The sequence below is a fragment of the Neofelis nebulosa genome, chromosome 11, assembly GCF_028018385.1.
Source record: "Neofelis nebulosa isolate mNeoNeb1 chromosome 11, mNeoNeb1.pri, whole genome shotgun sequence".
Classification (NCBI taxonomy): Eukaryota; Metazoa; Chordata; class Mammalia; order Carnivora; family Felidae; genus Neofelis; species Neofelis nebulosa.
The window spans coordinates 53,979,344-53,994,904 of record NC_080792.1 but is presented as its reverse complement, the minus strand read 5'-3'; the positions used below and the strand labels follow the sequence as shown (position 1 = coordinate 53,994,904).

Genomic DNA, 15,561 nt, shown 5'->3' with positions numbered 1-15,561 from the left:
CGGAGCAATGGCCGCGGGCCAGCCACACCCAGGAATGTTCGCAGGGCCGTGCTTTTGCCGATGCCCAGAGGCTGCAGCCGGGTGCCAGCCCGCCCCAGAAAGAGTTCGTGAGATCGTGTAGCAGCAGCGTTTCAGGGATTATGGAAAATCATGACACGCATCTGGCACCAGGCTTTACCTTTAATGACCTTGTTCCAGCACCAGCAAATGTGGTTGTTCTCCCAGGTCCACTGGGGCCTTGCCTTTGGGGGACCGACACAGCCTCCACCAGGTGTCCTCCCAGCAGGGGAACTGCCTCCCCCCGTGTGACCTGAAGAACCCCGGACTCCACTCTGCTCCTGGGGATTCGCCCTTCTCACCAGGTATGGAGCTGTGGAGTTTCAGACTCTGCCCTCCCTCCATTTATAGTCTTAATGGAATTTAAGCCCTCTCCTTTCTCCTTTCTCCCTTTTTAGTTCAGTCCCTGTGGCTGTTTCCACTTTTCCACTTTCTCTCCAGCTGTTTTTTTGGGGGGTGCTTTTCCTGTATTCTCCCCCCCACCCCATCTCTGTTCACTCTCCACCCGCAAAACCACCTCCCTTCCTGCGGCTTCTCGCTCCCCAAGTTCACCTCTCCGTGCTGTGTACATGCTGAATTCTGTGGTTCAGGTTGTGCAGATTGTTGTGTTAATCCTCAGATGAGTTTTCTAGGTATGCAGGATGGTTTAGTGTTGGTCTGGTTTAGTGCTGGTTGGTATTTTATGGACGTGAGACACATAAAAAGCTTCCATGCTGTTCCGCCATCTTGGCTCCTCCAGTCTGTGTACTTTAGATGCAAGTACTTAACATTGGGGGGAGGGGGAGGGACACTAAAGAATTCTGCTTCGTTTTGTCCCAGTTAAGGGACTGAAAAATAACAACATTGATGCCATATGTCACAAGTGAAAATAACTGGACAATTCTAAATTTTCATTCTTATTTTTCTAAGTTTATTTATTTATTTGAAAGAGAGGGTCAGAGAGAGAATCCCACGGAGGCTCCACATTGTCACTGCAGAGCCCAGCACAGGGCTCAATCCCACCACCGGGAGATCATGACCTGAGCTGAAGTCAGATGCTTAACCAACTGAGCCACCCATGCCCCTAAATTTTCATTCTTAAATGATTACTGAAAGGATTATTAAATCTAAAATGTGAGCTGATAAACCATGACCACATTTTCATTTCTTAACAATTCAATTCTCATGTCAAACCCTTTGATTTCTATATGCCTTTTAATTAAACCTTGTGTCTGATAAGGCTTTTTCTTGATCTTTTTTAAGCCAAGTACCCTCTGCCAGTGATTTACACAGTGTGATCTATGGTCAATATTGTCAATTGTCAATATTGGAGATAATTTGCCCCAGCCCAGATCTATGGAGTCAGAGCTTCAGGGGGTGTGGCCTGAGAATCTGTGTTTTTTCCAGGTGATTCCTATGCACCCTAAAGTTGGAAAGACACTGCAACTAGTCTAGCATATGAACAACTTGATGTCTTGCATTCCCCCTGACAAGATCAAAGGGCAGGAGGGTTGAGGCCTAGAAAACATTTTGAAAGTCCTCCAACAGTCAAGGGGAGCGGAGAGGATTATTCATAGTCCCTTGGTGCCAAGAAATCTGGAACTTCCGAAGCTGTGGGCTAATGCATCTTGCAATAGTTATTCAGCATGCAGGAAATCCCTCCTCCTACAGTGCCAGTGGCACAAGGAGTCTTGGCATCCTTAAATAAAATGAAGTTGGGATTTTTTCAGGTTACCCAAGGACTTCTGATTTCCGGCTTTGTTATCTGAAAGTAAGCAAAATGATTATACTCTTTTCCTTCTTCAAGGTGGATGACTGTACCTGGTAATTGTTCTTAATGGCCAAAATAAAACAGTGGTTTGAGGAGAGATATTGAGCAAATGGTTCAGGAAAACAGATCTCGTAAAAGACCATTCCTTCCTGGCAAGAAGAGAGCAGCCTAGAAGGGCGTTGACGCAGCATTTCCTCGAAAGAACAGCCTCTTTGCATCCCAGATGTAGCTTGAATTCCCTTTCGTTTGGGGCATTGAGCAGATCTGGGTACTTTTATTTTTTAACGTTTTGTTCTATAATTCATTTTAGACTTACAAGAAGTTACAAAAATGGTACAGTGACTTCCTGGGTACTCTTCGTCTAGCTTCCCTCAATGATAACATCTTACATAACCATAAAGTATTATCAAAACCAGGAAATTGAAATTTGTACAATGTTATTAGCTATACTACAAACTTGGCCTTTTTTGCGTGTGGTTATCTAGACAAGATGGCTCAGGAGCCACCTTGGGAAGTATCTTACAATACACACTGGATATGTACCCAGCACACAGCATGAAACACTAGCTTCACTTCAAACTCCATGAACATTCATAAGAGCAGCCACAGTGCCCTGTGGAAGGTAGCAACATATTCTTTTCTGTAAGGATTAGCCATAATATCTCTGCACAGCTGTGGTTTTGGGTTCAAGTTTTCTGAGGGCTGCAAACAAGTATCAAAGAGCCTGCATGTTGCCTTGTGCAGTTAATAAAAACAGGTCCTTACATTTCTATAGAGTTTTAGATTTATAAAACCTTTACACGTATCTTACTGTATTGACCTCTTGCAATCAATGCAGGGCATTAGGAACCATACTATAATTTTATATTTTATAGGTTAGGGAACTGAATGTCAGAGAGGTTAAAAGAGTTGGGCCCATGCATAGATTCTGGTGATCTCTTCATTCTAATGCCTCTTTTATTTTTTCTACTCTCCACATATTTTGTTGTTTTAATTTTTTTATTAAGCATTTTGATGAATCAAATGATTCTATAAGGTTTATTGTGAAAACAAACAGTCTCTTACACAGCCCTTGCTTCCTCGCTCTGGTTAACAATCCCCAGAAGGAACCACTCACACTTTTAACCACAACTTTTTGTCCTTATCTTCACATCTCTAATAACATGCTTGTACCACTATTTGTTGATTTTTTACTTCTGGGCACTATATCTACCAATTTCCCACATTGGAAGGTGAGGATTTTGTGTACTGTCATTAACTTTTCCACTGCGCCTATATCATACACATGTGACCAACCCCACCCCCTACTCAAGATATATCACAATCTGGGGTATATTGGTATTTGGGGATTTCTTTTTTGTGACTATAAATGCCAGTCACTGCTGATTAAGTCATAGTATACGATGATTACTCCCCAACTTTATATTTTCCCTGGAGTTAGTAATTGTCAAGATTTTTTCCTCTTTGCTTAGTTTTCTAAGCAACTTACTCATATCTAAAATATTTCATTATATTTCCCATGGTCTAAATCCCTTGTCAATATAAGTGATTTTCTATCAGTTTCATCTTCTTGGAATTTTCTCTCCCCAACTGTTTTGACCTCCTCTTTGCTAGGCTGGTTACTATCTAGGCTCACAACAAAACTATCATCTTGGATTTCCTCCACTCTTTTCCTGGGGATTCTTTTTACAGCTCTCTTTTGTTGGATTCCCTGAATTCTTTCTTGGTTTATTCACTCATTTTGGTAGAGTACTTCCTTGGGTATCTTCCCCTAATATCTTCCAAGGGTAGTTGGAGATAAATGTTTTGGGACTTTGCATATGTGGAGACATTTTTATTCTAGTCTCATATTTAATTGATAATTTGTCTGGAGATAGAATTTTGAATCTAAGTATTATTTTCCTGAGAATTTTTACATTACTTTATTCTCTTTGTTTACAATGTGGCCATTAAGAAATCTAGAGTCATTCTAATACCAGATTATTTATAAGGAATCTGGTTTATTTTTTCCTTTTTGGAATTTTTTTTTAAAAGTTTCTATTATTTATTTATTTGGAGAGAGGGAGAGAGAGAGAGAGAAAGAATGTGTGGGGGAGGGGCAGAGAGACAGAGAGAGGGAGAGGGAGAATCCCAAGCAGGCTCCACACTGTCAGTGCAGAGCCCGATGTGGGACTCAGTCCCACAAACCATGAGATCATGACCTGAGCCGAAATCAAGAGTCAGACACTTAATAGACTGAGTCACCCAGATGCCCCTCCTTTTTGGAAGTTTTCAAGGTCATGCTCTCTCCCTCATTTCACAGTGATGTGCCTTTGAGTATTGCTATTTTCATCTATTGTGCTGGGCACTTGGTGAGCCCTTTCCATCTGAAAACTCTTGTATGTTGGTTATGAGAAATGTTCTTGAGTTATTTCTTTGTTTTATCCCTCCATTTGATCTGTTCTGTCTTCTTTCTCAAATTCCTTATATTTATTTGCTGGACATTCTGTATTCGGTCCCAATTTTCTTGCCTTTTTTATTTTCTTTCTCTATGTCTTCCCCCCTCTCTCCTTCCCCCCCCCCCCCCCCCCGCCACTTTCTGAGACATTTCTTAAATCTTATATCTCCTCTAGTGAGTGTTATTTTTTTTTAATGCTCTTCAGTGACTCCAAGGTGTACATTTTTTCAAGATTTTAAAGCCTCTAAAATCAGGATTTTTTTCATAAATAATGGCCCATTACAATGACTGTTGTCCAGGCAGTAGTCATAGCACCATTGTCATTGCTTATACGAACTTGTCATCTCACATGAGTTATAAGCATTGTTGATACCACACATGTCAAGAAATGTAGTTGAAGGCAAGGAAAATGCCAAATGCCTTGGAATAAATGAGAGAAATATCAAAGCAACAAGGAGCTCGTGTGACCAACTTGTACCTTGTGCAAGATTATCACTGAAGCCTTGAACTTCAGCTGGTCAGAAGCTTCCTGCTGACTTTGAAGAGAAGTGCATGACATCCAGTAATGTACAGTTCAATCAAGAAAAGATGAAACTATGATGTAAGTAAAAAAATACAGTGCTAGAGTTAAAATTTGAAAGATAGATATCAGTAGCTTGGGAAAAAGTCCCTAAGATTCCAGTGGAGTAACTGGCTAAGAAATGATGCATTTCTGTACTCTAATGGCATGAAGAAAGAAATTCAATAAAGGAGAAAAGATGTCAGTGATTCTGACTTGGGAAGTGGTTTCAGAAGATTCAAATTCTGAATATGAAGATGTTTAGGAAGTAATGCATTTTTCTTATATTTTCATACAAATGCAATGGTGATGAGATATAATACATCTATCTCTAAGCCATATTAAAAGTTTTTCAGTAGGTAAAAATAAAAATTGTGCATTTTTAAACAGTAGTAAAAAAATAATCTTATGATTGGTGCCATGTTAGAGATGGGTATTTTCTATTTCTAAGAGCTGTTTTTTTTCTGAAATTTTTGGTGACATCCTGTTCTTGTTTCATGGATAAAATATTTTATCATCTCTGGGAGGACATTAATGACTTTTTTTTAAAGTTTTCATTAATATGTATAATCTGGATCTCCTCTGAATTGATTCCCCACCCCCACTCCACTGATGTTTAGAACTACATTTTTCATATACATAATTCCCCTTCAAATGTCTGATAACAAAAGTTTAGCACTAATAAGCTGTTTGGACTCTCTGTAGACTAGTAAGTCTTGGGCTTTCCTAAAGGCTGAGCTTCATTCTTGGCTGAGGATCATTCTTGGCTTCAGAATTTAAAAATAAATTTTTTTTTAATGTTTATTTATTTTTGAGAGAGAGAGAGAGAGAGAGAGAGAGAGCAAGTTAGGGAGGGGCAGAGAGAGAGGAAGACACAGAATCTGAAGCAGGCTCCAGGCTCTGAGCTGTCAGCACAGAGCCCGATACATGGCTTGAACTCAAGAACCATGAGATCATGACCTAAGCAGAAGAAGTTGGACGCTCAACCAACTGAGCCACCCAGGTGCCCCTTTGCTTCAGAATTTTTTTAGGTATTTTCTCTGTAATTGTTACTTGCTTGGGAGGTTTATGCCTGACAGCTAGGATTCAGGAAGCAAGTTTGGTCCTCTGACAAGGTGGGGTAGGATATTCATCCCACTGAAGGTTTGGGGGAGGAGGCTTGAGATGTGACCCTCCTGTCTTCATTATCTCCTGTATTGGACTGGTGTGGCCATTTCTCTCATTGTCTAGTGCTATCCATGGAAAATCAGGCTTCCTCTAATGGAGGGCAAAGTCAGTTCACTTTTTCTTCTGGTTTCTGCCTCCAGGTATTTTGTGGCTATTGTCTTCTCTGTTATTCTCTTTGTTCTGAGGGTTTACGGCTTTTGTTTGTCCTTTTGCCATACTTTCAGTTGTGTTTCTGGAAGGAGAAGCTATAAATGTGTGTGTTCTGTCTTTAAACAGAATCTCTTCATATTCTCCTGCTTAATTGGAATATTTTCCAAATAAGTTGTATAATTTTCTTTAATGTTAATATTTCTAGATATTTCTTTTCTTTTTTGACCTCTTCACTTTATACTCTCCGAACCATAATCCTTTTATTTTGTTTTGTTTTGTTTAGAGCGGAGAAAATAATTTAGGAAAGAATAGAAGGAAATGGGAAGGAAGACAACTTTAGGTGGTATTTTATTTAATTCCCACAAAACCCAGCAAGTCAGGCGCAAGCATCCAATGTGAGAGAAAGCTCAGAGAGGTTACATACCTGCCTCAGAATTTCATCAAGCAGATCCTAGAATAACGTTTAGACTCTTGACTCTGATTCTCCTTGCTCTTTCTGTCATTCTAAGCACCCTGTCAAATGTCCTTGGTACCTGAGACAATATTCTTCTTCAAGCCACATTCTAGATCCTTCCATTCATTTCACAGCTATGGCAGAACACATTCCCTTCTTCCCATTCTCTCAACCAAAGGCAACTCACATGGCGTTTTACCAGCCCCTTGTTTCCTCCAACCTGTAACACCAACCAGTTGTAGATCACCAATCTCAGTCAGGACTTCATGGTGGAAACCTATGAAGTTTTGGGGTTTGTTTCCCAACTGAGAAGTGGAAGTGTTGATATATAGACATTTCCAGTGATCCACACAGGTGAACATCTTCCCTGACTGGCAGGCCTAAAATGGAGTCAGTCATTCTGATTATGCATGTCAAAGTGAGCTGGGTCAGTGGGGCCTGAAGAGTTCAGCTCAAGAGTTCAGCTGGGAGTGGAGTATGCTGGGCCTGAGGGACAGGGATCAACAGGCTGAGATCTGAATAGAAAAAGGTTGCAGCTAAAGACTTAAGGGGCAATCACCAAAAGGGATCTATTAGACAAGACACACTTTGAGGTGGTCAGCCTGCCACATTGTCAGCATCTGGAGTGAGAGGAAGGACTGTTAGTTTACTAAGAATAGGACTGAACTGGCAGGTATGATACAGGGCACTCAGTTAAATTTGAATTTCAGATAAGCAACTGATCATTCTTCAGTATGAGTGTGTCCTATGCAATATGTGAGACATGACTATACAAAAACTATTCTGTTGTTTATCTGAAATTTGAATTTAATTGGGTATCATGTATTTTTATTTGCTAAACCTAGCAACCTTAAGTAAGGAGTAGATGTGTGCAGCCTCCAGATATACTTAGAACTACAAGCCACCTTGAAGGCTTTCTTGAAACAAAATCTTAGAAGGAAGCCAAATATATTAAAAAAGCAATGAATCCGCTCAAGTTTAAGCAAGGATGGGGCCTCTCTCCCATCAGCCTTCTTTCTCACTCCTACTTTCCTACAGTGACTTGAGGCACCACAGCCAAAAGGACAGTTTCCTGAAGGGCATGCATAACTTCTTCCTTTCAGGAAGAGATGGGTTTCTTGGGTTATCTGTGCAGGCCCCTTAGCAAGTACTGCCACGTCCGTCAGTGGAAATGTTAGAATAAGTGTTGACCAGTAGTGAAAGCCCGACTTACGAGAGCTGAAAGCATAAGTGCTGGTGACAGGACTCTGTCCCCTGAGGTAATGGGGCTGAGGTGGGCAGTACAGGCTTTCAGTTGGCTTCATCCTAGAAGGTGCCAATGTGGATGGTTTTGCAGACCTTCTCTAGTGTCTAGGGGATCTGATACATTAGCCACTGAATGGGGTCTAGATAATACCAGTATAATCATGGAGGGGAAGAAGTATATACTTTCCTAAAGTGGCACCATCTTTTTTAAATGCAATCCTTTTTTTTTTAAAGTTTATTTTACGTATTTTGAGAGAGAGAATGTGTGCACACAGGGGAGGAGCACAGAGAGAGAGAGAGAGAGGGAGAGAGAGAATCCCAAACAAGCTCTGTGCTGTTAGGGCAGAGCCTAACAATATCAAGAGCCAGATGCTCAACTGACTGAGCCACCCAAGTGCCTCTAAAGTGGCACTATTTAATGGAGAACAGCATGGTATGATTTAGCACATGACATTTATTTTTTTAATTTTTAAAAATCTTTTATTTATTTTTGAGAGTGAGAGTGGGAGTGGGAGTGGGGGAGGGACAGAGAGAGAGGGGAACAGAAGATCCCAAGCAGGCTTTGCACTGACAGCAGCAAGCCTGATGTGGGGCTCAAACTCACAAACTGAGATCATGACCTGAGCCAATGTCAGATGCTCGATGAACTGAGCTACCCAGGGGCCCCTGATTTATCACATGACATTTATTACTTCTGATACTTATCTTTTTAAGAACATTGTTTGTAATATATGCCAAAGATTCAAGATTAGTTCAAGACTCACAGGAGTAGAGAAAAAAATAGGACTATATTTGAAATTCCTAAGTATACTTACAATAATACAAATTATTATAGCATATCAATGGATCTTAGTCAGCTGGGGAATCACTGCAGCACTGGATAGTATATCTTGCGTTCAACTGATATCTACTTAATGAAATTTTGCAGCATAAAGGATATTCGTGACAGTGTATAATATTTTGCACTGATAGAACCAGGAAAGACAAAGAGGACAGATGATCAATGTAAATGAAAAAAAATGCATATATGTCATGAAACCACACAAACGATAAAGCTTTTGTCTTCTGTCCCAAACAGAATGGTCTTCAATCCAAGACAGATGCAGAAAAGAGCATCTAGCTGCTTAACATGAGAGCAGGGTTGTCGGCTTAGATAAATGACACCCCAGAGTACTGAAAGAAGTTGCAGATGTGATCACAGGGCAATCCGACAGGGAGGAATCGGGGAAACAGAGAGCTGGCAAAAGACTGGAGATGGGCAAATGAGTTCCAGATTTTCCAGCCCAACAGGAAAAGCGACTTATGGATCTGTGCACTGGTGAAGTTTAATGCTGAGCTTCAGCGAAACTCCAATGAATGATTAAAGGGGCTTTGTGCGTATTTATTAAAGAAAAGTGGTGACTGCTAGGCACTCTCTTGAGTTCCCTGAAATCTGAGCTCAGGCCAACCAACCTTGTTTCCATTTTGTAGCACTTGACTGGAGGAACAGGAAAATATTGTAGTCAGAAATGACTTATTTGAGCAAGACATTTGCCAGGAGTCTCTCATGACATCCTTGTGTACAGGAAATGTGGACTGCTGATTCCAGGATCTGCTGTGTTCCAGTTTTCACTACATAAGACTTCAGTCTCAAAGGTGCAAAGAAATAAAATGATTGTAACAGAAATACTTAGAAATGAACTTTTAAAAAAAAACTAATGACTTTTTGATGTGAGATAGTCACACTCAAATATCTTTCCTCACTTGGGTTAGTTTGCTAGGATGGCAATAACAAAATATCACAGACTGGGGGACTTAAGCAAGAGAAATTTATTTTCTCACAGCTCTGGAGGCTGAAGTCCAAGGTCAAGGTATCAACAGCGTTGGTTTCTCCTGAGGCCCTTTTCCTTGGCTTGTAGATGGCCCTCTTCTCCCTGTGTCTTCCCATGGTCTTTCCTCTGTGTGTCTGTGCCCTAATCTCCTCTTCTGGGGCGCCTGGGTAGCTCAGTTGGTTAAGCATCTGACTCTGGATTTCGGCATAGGTCATGATCTCAAGGTTTGTGAGTTCAAGTCCCTCATTGGGATCTGTGCTGACAGCATGGAGCCTGCTTGGAATTCTCTCTCACTCTCTGTCTCTGCCCCTCTTCTATTCATGCTCTCTCTCAAAATAAATAAATAAACATTTTTAAAAAATCTCATCTTCCTGGGGTGCCTGGGTGGCTCAGTCGGTTAAGCGGTGGACTTCGGCTCAGGTCATGATCTTGCGGTCCGTGAGTTCGAGCCCTGTGTTGGGCTCTGTGCTGACAGCTCAGAGCCTGGAGCCTGTTTCAGATTCAGTGTCTCCCTCTCTCTGACCCTCCCCCGTTCATGCTCTGTCTCTCTCTGCCTCAAAAATAAATGTTTAAAAAAAATTTTTTTTAAATAAAATCTCATCTTATTAGGCACCAGTCATATTGGATTATAGCCCACTCTAATGGCTTCTTTTAAACTTGCAGGAGGCATTACCCTATCTTCAAATAGTCACTGTCTAAGGTACTGGAGGTTAAGACTCCACATAGGAATTCCAGGGGACATAATTTAGCTCATAACATCACTTTACACTAGCATCTGTCCCAACCCAAATCACCAACTCCTTTGTCTGTTGATGGCTTGCTGATTTTCTTGTATAATACATTACTAAAAATAGGCACTATAATATTAAATGCTTACTATGTGCCAGGCACTGTTTTATGTGCATTACCCATATGTACTCACTTAATACTATTAAAGCCCCTTAAGGTGAATATTATTAATTCATTTTATAGAATTGAGGCTCTTGGTCAGGTAGGATTTCAACCTGGATGAGCTGGATCCAGAATCCATTTAAATAGCTATCTTATTTTAAGGGATTCAAATCAATTGTGAAGTGAAATTATAAATCTTGCAAAAGATGCTGGACTTCAAGAAGTCTTTCAGAGAATTGTTTGGAGGAAATCCAAAATAGAAAATAAAAAAAAGAGATCTGGAAGAGTCAGACTTAATTGAGGAAGAAAAGATTCACAAAGCCCTCAAAGGACCACAGAAATGAATTACTTGACTATAAAAGGAAAAGTAAGGATGTCAAGACAATGAATCAAGCCTTCTAATATTTTTGCAGAAATGACTGTCTTTATGATGATAGTCTGAATGCCAAAAATGAAATGAAGATGACCACACCTTGCTGTCATAGTTTTGTCAGAAGGTCTCCCTCCTCTCATAACATAACAAGACTCGAGCCATTCTTTTTTGTTCTCAGAACTGATGCGCTATTGCCATCATAACTGAAATTTTGTTAACTTGCAAGTAAAATGAATTCATTTGCAAGACGTTTGCTTTTTTTTTTTAAGATTCATTCCAATAAAACATTATTTTCAATATTTAATGGATTTTTTTTCTGTTTTAAATGGTGTTAAGTGGTTTTTTTTTTTTTCAGGATTATTTATGCTCAGCCAATGACCTTCTATATTATTTCAGCTGATTAAACAACTGCACCCAGAAATTATTAACTGATTAGTGTCAAATTGGAGATAAGTGTTTCTGATGATATACCTTGGGGATTCTTGTTTTATATTTTAATGTTTACTTTGGTAAAGAGCTATCAGGCATGCTTATTTAATAAGTTGGTGTTGAAAACCTGGGGAGGGATAGCTTATATGACAGATAACAGCAAGGTCCACGATTTCAGGGCTAGAACATGAATTAAAACTGCAAGAAGAGGGATGCCTGGGTGGCTCAGTCAGTTAAGTCTCCGACCTCAGCTCAGGTCATGATCTCATGGTCTGTGAGTTCAAGCCCCACATCGGGCTCTGTGCTGACAGTTCAGAGCCTGGATCTGCTTTAGATTTTGTGTCTTCCTCTCTCTCTGCCCCTCCCCTGCTCGCAATCTGTCTCTCTCTCAAAAAATAAACATTAAAAAAATTTTTGAAATAAACATTAAAAAAACTCTAAGAAGAATTTTAACTAGAAAACAATGCATTTAGGTTAAACAGTGTCTATTTCATGAATACAGGAGAGAAAAGAACTGGCCAGACTGCAGACTCAAAAGCATGATCTAAATGTTTGATGACATTCCTAGATTAAGCTAAATAATCCTAGTTTATCACATCCTAGCTATTATCTGGGGTCTTGTGCTCCTTCATAGATATCATTAAAAACAACAGCACAGCAAAACTGTTGTAAACTGGAGTGCAGCCAGGATATCAAGATATTGTCAAACCATGTCCTATAGAAAATATCAAGTCCTTGGAAATGATACAAAGAGATATATAGGAGCCATTTTCACATATTTGTCAGCGGCTTTCAGATATTTGGAATGTGGAGAAGACAGTAGCTTGCTGTGGATTGTTCTAGGGAACCCAGGGTGAAATAGTCAAAAGGTATATTTGGGTTTAACATATAGAAGAGCTTGTAACACTTCAAGGAAACAGTAACCTTTTTGTCCCTTGATTTCCTTCAGCACTGTTTTGTAGTTTTCAGGGTCTTTTGCCTCCTTGGCTAAGTTGATTCATACCTATTTTATTCTTTTTGATGCTAATGTCAATGGAATTGGTTCCTTCATTTCTTTTCTTGGATTGTCTATTTTTCTCCACGATAGATTAGTTTGGACTGTTCTAGAATTTCATATAAATGTAATCATACAGCATGAACTCTTGTGTAAGGCTGCTTTCATTGTGCCTAATTGTTTTGAGTTTCATCCGTACTGTTGACTATTTCAGTAATTCATCACTTTCTATTGCCCGATGGAATTGCATTGCATGAGTAGACTACAGCTTGTTTAGCCAGTCCCATGTTAATGGATGCCTAACTATTTTCAGTTTGGGGTTATTGTGAAGAAAGCTGCTATAACTGTTCCTGTACAATTGTGTGGATATGTGTTTTCAGCTCTCTTGAGCAAGGACCTGGGACTGGAATTGCTGGGTCATAGGCTAGGTGTATGCTTAGTTTATAAAGAAACTGTCAGAGCTTTTCCCAAAGTGGTTGAGGTAAATGTATTATTTATTTAAAAAAAATTTTTTTTAATGTTTATTTTTGAGAGAGAGAGAGAGTGTGTGAGCAGGGGAGGGGCAGAGAGAGAGGGAGACACAGAATCTGAAGCAGGCTCTAGGCTCTGAGCGGTCAGCACAGGGCCCAATGCAGGGCTTGAACTCACAGACCCTGAGGTCATGACTTGAGCTGAAGTTGGTCACTTAACCAAGCCACCCAGGCGCCCCATATTTTTTAAAGTTTAGTAATTTTTTCTTCAGTTTTGTAAGGTGGGTCTCTCTCTCTCTCCCTTTTTTTAAGTTTATTTATTTATTTTGAGAGACACAAAGAGCAAGTGGGGGAGGGACAGAAAGCAAGGTGGACAGAGGATCCGAAGCAGGCTCTGTGCTGACATCAGAGAGTCAGAAGTAGGGCTCAAAGACTCGAATTCATGAACCACGAGATCATGACCTGAGCCAAAGTCAGACACTTAACTGACTGAGCCACCCAGGCCCCCCCCCCCCCGTAAGGTGGGTCTCTTAATGGTCACCACCTGCCATTCAGTGCCTGCCTCATCCTGGTGTTAGGCCCTTGGCCAGGGAAGGAAGCCATTGGTCTCTGGGAAATAAAGTCTGGGTGCAGCACCTCTCACAAAAGGAGGGTTTCTGGTCACAAAAGTTTATGGCTCAGGTGATCCCAGGGGTTCTTCCAGGCTCATTCACACTGCCATGCTCAATGCACTTCATATCCCTTTTTATTTGGTCTGAATTGCCTATCAAGCATTTTTGTATTCAAAGACACATGTTCTGGAGGATTCAATAAAACCCTTTTCATTATGAATGTGATAGCAGATGCAGCCTTGTGCATCATGTGTTCTACTTGACCCTTGTGAGCTGGAAAAGGATACTTTTATGTTTCAACTTTAAATCTTAAAGCGGAAATACAGTCTGAACCTCTAGTCTGTATAACTGACATTTTCCCACCTACTGGAGCACAAGGCAGTAGGTAGTTTGGGGCAACTGAGATACAGTGAGATTGTTTCTCTCCCAATGAGGCTGTTAACCACCTATGAGAAAGCTCCCTTCTCAGGGTTATTTGGTGAGTCAAAGGGTCTTTGTGCATGTAGAACGTAGAACATTTCTAGAGGACTGACTACAGTAAGATAAGACGCCGGAGAGGACATTGCCACAAAGTATTTCCCAAGGCTTCCTGCTACTGGTTGTGACTAATTTTGTTATAGGCAAAATCCATCTTCTAGAAGTACATTGGTTAAGATTAGGCTCAGAAAAAGTTCAAAATATCAATAATTTAAACAAGGCAGAAGTCTTTCTCTCTCACATAGCAGTCCAGAAGCCAGCAGCAGCCCAGGGCTATGATAGCTCCATGATGGCATTCCAAGGCTCATTCCAATAGATGTGAGAAGGCCGAAAACACTCCCAGAGCTCCAGAAGAGAGAACTGAGCAAACTCTGCCTTTTTTTTTTTTTTTTCCAATTGAAGTATAGTTGATACACAGTGTTACATTAGTTTCATGAGTATAACACAGTGATTTGATGAGTCTATACATTATTTACTCTCTAAAAGAAAAAAAAAATGTTTCTCCTAAGCCAGATGTTAAGCACTGGTAGTATTAACAAGAACATGTGCCTTTTTCGGATAAGGAGACATCTTGGCTGTACTAGATACTGATGCTTACCTCTGGATGGCCTCAGCTCTTGGTTACATGGCCACACTGAACAGCAGGGAAGGCTAACATATAGAACCTAAAAACTGCGGTTCTGTTATTAAACTAAAAGGGAAAAATGAGTGTTAGGAGGGGATTATTAATCTCTGCCATAGCAGCACTGAAGCAGATAAGTTAGTCTCCACATCTGCACCATCCAGTATGGCAGCCAGCAACCACATATGCTGCTAAGCACTTGAAATATGGCACATCCAAAGTGGGATATGTTGTAACTATAAAATATACACAGAATTTCAAAAACTCAGTATGAAAAAAAAGGATGTAAAATATCTGTTTTTATGTTGATTACATATTGAAATGATAGTATTTGGATATATTAAGTAAAATATGTTATTAAAATTAATTTCACCTGTTTCTTTTTACTTTTTTTTAATGTGGCTACTAGAAAGTTTAAAATGATATATATGCCCCACATTATATTTCTTTCCTTTTTTTTTTTTTCTTTTTTTAAGAAAGAGGGCACATGCAAGTTGGAGAGGGAGTAGAGGGAGACAGAAAGAGAATCTTAAGCAGGCTCCATGCTCAGCCCTGAGACAGCCTCTATGCTGACAGCTCAGAGCCTGGAGCCTGCTTTGGATACTGTGTCTCCCTCTCTTGCTCCTCCCCATTCTCTCTCTCTCTCTGTCTCAAAAATAAATAAACATTAAACAAATTTTTTTAAAGGCATATGGGTAACTCAGTCGGTTAAGCAACTTCGGCTCAGGTCATGATCTCATGGCTTGTGGGTGTGAGTCCCACCACAGGCTCTGTGCTGAAAGCTCACAACCGAGAGCCCACTTCAGATTCTGTGTCTCCCCCTCTTTCTCTGCCCTCCCCCACTTGCACTCTGTCTCTCTGTCTCTCTCTCTCTCAAAAAATAATTAATATGGGAATGCAAGCTGGTGCAGCCACTCTGGAAAACAGTATGGAGTTTCCTCAAAAAACTAAAAATAGAACTACCCTACAACCCAGCAATTGCACTACTAGGCATTTATCCACGGGATACAGGTGTGCTGTTTCGAAGGGACACATGCACCCCCATGTTTATAGCAGCACTATCA

The 15,561-nt window shown here is 40.4% G+C and overlaps 1 long non-coding RNA gene across 3 annotated transcripts in view; it reads left to right on the top strand.

Moving 5' to 3' along the window:
* LOC131490345 (uncharacterized) overlaps positions 1–15,561 on the top strand; it is a 135,489-nt gene that overhangs the window by 76,790 nt on the left and 43,138 nt on the right. Inside the window, exon 6 of one of the 3 annotated variants that reach the window (XR_009251047.1) lies at positions 8,898–11,140. The exons of the other annotated variants lie outside the window; for them this stretch is intronic. This is a non-coding gene — a long non-coding RNA (uncharacterized LOC131490345). Of the gene's footprint in view, positions 1–8,897; positions 11,141–15,561 lie in introns of those variants that run through there. 3 annotated transcript variants of the gene reach the window in all.